Source organism: Pongo pygmaeus, chromosome 7, assembly GCF_028885625.2.
Source record: "Pongo pygmaeus isolate AG05252 chromosome 7, NHGRI_mPonPyg2-v2.0_pri, whole genome shotgun sequence".
In the NCBI taxonomy this organism is placed as follows: Eukaryota; Metazoa; Chordata; class Mammalia; order Primates; family Hominidae; genus Pongo; species Pongo pygmaeus.
The window spans coordinates 128,890,220-128,895,644 of record NC_072380.2 but is presented as its reverse complement, the minus strand read 5'-3'; positions in this window follow the sequence as shown (position 1 = coordinate 128,895,644).

The window sequence follows — 5,425 nt, the reverse complement described above, 5'->3', positions numbered from 1 at the left end:
GGAACCAATTTCTGCAAATACATCAGTTGTTTCTAATCTAATGATGAGGTTCACACCCAGCATCCTCCCATTTGCTGTGTCTCTCTCCAGGTGGAGCTCCAGACTTTTGGGTGCCAGATGATTAAGCCTTGCTTCTAGCAGGGGTTGGAAGCAGCTGCTCCCATATCAAACCTCTTTTTCTCTCAGCCAGTTGCGGCAGAGTCTACACCCAGCTGTGAATCTTGGTGCCCACTGGCAGCTCTCATCTCTACCGACAACCTTTCATCTCTATTCTCTATAAACTTCTCTTAATATCTGCTTGTTAAACCTGACAGAATGGCATTAGAACAAAGGTAACCTGGGCTGCTGCAATGCTGGCAGCATCATCTGTCAGGCCTTTTTGTTTCTCCCTTTGATAAAGTTTTGCCTGGCTATTATTGTCGAGGCCTTGTTGGATGGTTCTGAGGCCTCAGAGCAGAAAGGCATCCATCTGTTGCAGAAAGCTCAAAGGGTGATGCAGTCCTGGGGCATATCCTGAGTTGAGTCATGTATTTCTTCCCCCAAATTATTCCCAGTGACTATCAAATCAAACCTTTCCATCTCAGCTTATATAAGTACTTGAAAACCTTTTGAAATAGAACTCTTCACCTTGGTTGTTCTACTTAAAAATCCCAGAAGCAAGATTTTAGGAAGTTGCAGTAAATGGTCACAAGGATGAGTTGCTTTTTAGGGGTGTCTCAGAAAAAAATAGCATGAAGTGAAGATGAGATGTTAGATCTTCTTATATAAGAAATAAACTATTTGTGCTATAGCATGACATCTCCCTCCCTCTCTGAAGCCCAGCTGGCATATGAATTGACATGATCAGAGATCAGAGTGCTGCCTGGACAGACAGAAGGGAAAGCTTTGCAAATCCATATTGCTACCAAGAGCCCATCCTGTCTTCAGACAGGTTAAGAGCCCTTTCTAAGAACAGGGCATCACGACTGTGGCTAACTCCAGTTCTAAGGTGTTCTCTTCAGGAATAGCAACTGGCTTTCCACCTTCCTACAGACCTTTGCCATCTTCCTACAGACCTGGGGAGGTTGGATAAGGACCACGGAAGTGGCCCTCTAAAACTTATGTAGCATAACCCTTGCCAGAAGGGTAGGTACATAACACATACCATTGCCATTTGGTTTGGAAGCATAGGCAACAAGCTAAAGTAGAGGAAGTGGCAAGTCAAAATGTCCCTCCTGGAGAAGGGCATCAATAATTTACATTTTCCAGACTAGCCTTTAAACCTTTGGAGCCTGGATGCTGTGGCTCACACCTGTCTCAGCACTTTGGGAGGCTGAGGAAGGCAGACTGCTTGAGTCCAGGAGTTCAAGACCAGTGTGGGCAACATGGTGAAACCCTGTCTCTACAAAAAACAAACAAACAAACAAAAACAAAAAACAAAACCAAACAAAAAAAACAAAGAAATTATCCAGGCATGGTGGCTCATGCCTGTAGTTCCAGGTACTTGGGAGGCAGAGGGGGGAAGGCCACCTGAACCCAGGAGGTTGAGGCTGAAATGAGTGGTGATGGCGCCACAGCGTGCCAGCCTGGGTGACAGAGTAAGATCCTGTCTCAGAAAAAAACAAAAAAACAACAACTCTGGAGCAGCCCCTCTCCCACTTCCCAGTCCCACTGCTGGCTGAGAAAGGATTCCATAGTAGTAGCTATAGAATCTTGATTCACATAGTTCTCTTACCTTTATAACTGAATTTTCCATGGCTGCTTGTTTTAACCAATGTAAAGGCATGTACTAAAATTGAAATGTTCTTTGTGATCATCTCTGCCTTCCCCTACAGAGCCTAACAGGTCAGGATCACAGTGAAATCTCCATGAATATCATTGCCACCTCTTCCCTGGCAGAGGGCATCACCTGGAGATGAAAACTCAGAGTGTTGCTTTTAGCTCCTTACATATGTCTTAACATATGGGGCACATTTGTAAGAAAGAAAAAGACATTCTCTCAGGAACTGCAGGTCATCGCGTTGGGAACAATGCTATAGCATAACATTATTTAAACACAGTTAATGTTGGTTGCAAGTTCGAGAACAGATGAGATGCCTGGTTCTCTGCTCCCCCACACCCATCCTTCTCACAAGCTATGGCAGGGAGAGACTTCCCATCTCTAGACTTTTCTCCTTATAAGGTGCGGTTTTTGGCATGAAGAATTCTGCTTGGACATGGAAGACTCCAAGCACTAAATCATGTCTCCTACTCCCTGCTCCCTGACAGCAACTGTGCCCAGGTCCAAAAGGAGAACTGGGTAGGTGTGTCCTAATAGGAGACAGTGTTCCTACTCTAATTGCCATAAAAGCTTTTGAAGCCATTGTCTGGTGGATCTAAGGAGATTGATCCTGAAGGTGTGAGCTCAGAGCTGCAAGTCAGGAGCTCAGAGTTGTAATTCTTGGGTTGGCAATGATTCACTGTAGGGCCTAAGGCAAACCCAGTCATCTTCTTTGTGCACAAATTTATTTGTCTGCAAAAGTTCGAGAAATTAACACACAATTTCCTGATGAGGATATTATATGGTTAGGCATTAATAATCATGGCATATAAATTTGATGGAAAGCAACCCCAGGGATTTTATCTGCTTGAATCCTTTATGTATTCTTAGTAGGCTTTGTTATTCTTGTTTCCAAGTCTGGACTTTCCTCTTTGGAGGTCTTTAAGTCCCCAGTAAGGAAATTCAAGTTCCCTTGAAGTTTTGTTCTAATTTTGGAAAGCACAGATGATTTTTTAGGACTGTATGACATGCTGGTTTTGCTAAAGAGGTCTTCTCACCTACTGCAAAGACCCCCTGCTACCCTTTAGGACCAGATGCCATGCAGGATGGGAACTAACTTCTGTGGTGGGAGCACGTTGTCTCTGAACCCATCTGTGTAAAAGCTTCCTGTGGTCTTGAGTCTTGGCAGAGCTATTGCGTCAACCAAGAAGCAACATAAAGACATCCGCCTTTGTTGATGGTCTTCTGTGTCTGATGAAACAACCCTTTTGGGTATAAAAAAAGTCAAAATGAAAAATTGTGTCAATAAATGGAAATTGAATGAATGTGTTAGTATTGTTACCTTTTACATGTGCTCCTCTGAAGAAATGGTGTTTATATTCAGGCCCAGCTGCAGACTTCCAGAAAGCTAAAGTAAGAAGGGACCCAAGAGAAATTGATCCAGCAGCCCCCACATGGCTTCTATCCCGGTCGGATTCTCCTGATTTGCTTACTTCTCCTCGGAACGCAGTGCAATTCCTAAGTGCTCCAGTCTCTTTGTGGACTGGCCTCTGCTCTCTGTCTTCCACATTTTAGCTCTCTTGAGTCCTGAAGCACATTTCTGTCTCATCTACTTAGCTCTGCTGTTAAATCTCTGCCACCATGCCTGTCTCTTCAGCTCACTAGATTTTACACTCGTTAGCCGGTGGCTGTGAAAGGAAATGACAGCAGAATTTCTCATGGGCTTGGCTCCTATCCAGCATGGAAAACGTACTGAGTTGATGTCTCCCAGAGCCGTCTTTAACTCAGGTGTCCCCATTTCATTGGGATCAGCAGATTTCCTACATCTGTGGTGTATGACATTGTAAAGAATTCAATCTGGAGACTCATTTTCCCCTCCTGTGTCCGTATTCCATGTTTAAGCCAAGGAGTTTCCCCATAGATCTCAGGCTGAAAAAGTGCAGATTGTATCAGTGCTGCTTTAGCAGTGCCCTGTGGAATAAGACACCTCCTGCTCAATGTTCCCTCTACTGCTTTTAAGGTGTGAACAGACGACCAGGATCTGTGAGCTGACAACCATACTGTGTGAGCACCAGAGTTGGTGAGTGGAGCTTTGCTAGTGGCTTGGGACTGGAAGAAAATGATGGAATACAGGCATTCCATTGTTATTTATTCATTTTCTCAGTCTTTCATTCACCCAACAAGCAGTTACAGAACTCCTATTGTGCTGAGCACAGGTTGGTCATTGAGATATGATAGAATAGCATTTATTGAGCGCCTGCTGAAGAGTAGGTCCTGTGCTAACTTTGAACCTCCCACAATCACAAGAGACTGTGCTATGATTATTTCCACTTTAAAAAGAGGAAACTGACCCTTAGGGATGTTAATGTCACATAGTCAGCTAGTGAAGGAGCTAGGATTTCAATGCAGACAGTCTCACTCAAATTCCTGAGTTCTTAACAGCTGTGCTATACTGCTTGAATACAAGATTTTGGCTAGACATTAAAGCAGATAGCAGATAACTATGACACAGTTTCTGTTTTCTAAGAGTTGATGATAATAGAGGAAGCAAACAATCGTTGCACTGCCACTTACAGCTATATAATCTTGGACATATTACTTCTCTGTGCCTCAACTTCTTTGTCCTTAAAATGGGATCAATAATAGTTTCTATTTCTTCTGTTTTTTTTTTTTTTTTTTGAGGATTGAATTTTAAATGAAGATTAAGTGTTAAATGCAGATTATGTGTTATAATATAAAATAGGCAGTGTTTTGATGATCTGAGAATTGTTAGCTATTATTGTTTTTACTATTATTCACTATTAATAAGTAACAATATTCACTGTGAGACAACTGTGTACTAGAAAATATGATAATCACTTAGGGATATATAGTGAATGGGATATATAGTCTGGGTCCCCCTTTACACTTTAATTTGCGTGAAGGTAGCCTGAAAAATAAGTCTAACAGTAAGGAAATGAGAGCCCTGTCGGCAATAGTTTCTGCTTGAGACAGAGAACAAAATGTTGAGATAGTCAATAACTCTTCCTTAACTCCCCCAAGAACAAAAGAGCAACATGGAGGTTGGCCCAAAGGGGAGAGAACAAGGAAGCTGCTATAGTTGGCTTAGGGGAAGTTGTTTGGGAGCAGCTAAGAAGAAAGAAAAACAGAGAAGAGTAGCAGGCAGCTCTGGGACTCCCCGGGTGATTTCATGGTGTTTTGCTGGGGACACGGGCCACTTACATCTTCCCCATTTCTCTAGTGACCCCAAAGGCGTCCTGAAAGCTCATTGATAGGTTTCCCTGTCCTTCTTGGCTAGAAATAAACGGAAGGTGGAAGGGCAGCCCCAGCTCTCCATTTTGCATTGTGAATCAACTCCATTGACTAAAGCGGCAGAAATCAATTTTGTTTTTCTATGCCTTCAACACAAAGAATATGTGTGTGAACAAGGCAGATACAATACAATCTGTTAGGAGGAGATGGGAACCTGCAGATTTATTTGCTGTGTTCTAAGCACATGCTATGTGCAGAAATACAAATGCAAGGGTTTCCATTCTCAGGGAACTCAAATCATTTCTTTCCCATTTTCTTTGCCCCAGAGGTGGACTTACTCCTTCTCTTTGGCCTTGCACATAATATTACCATGGACACTAGTTGGTCCTTCCCCCTAAAAATTCAATGATTTGAAGAATGAGCCTTAGAAAGCTG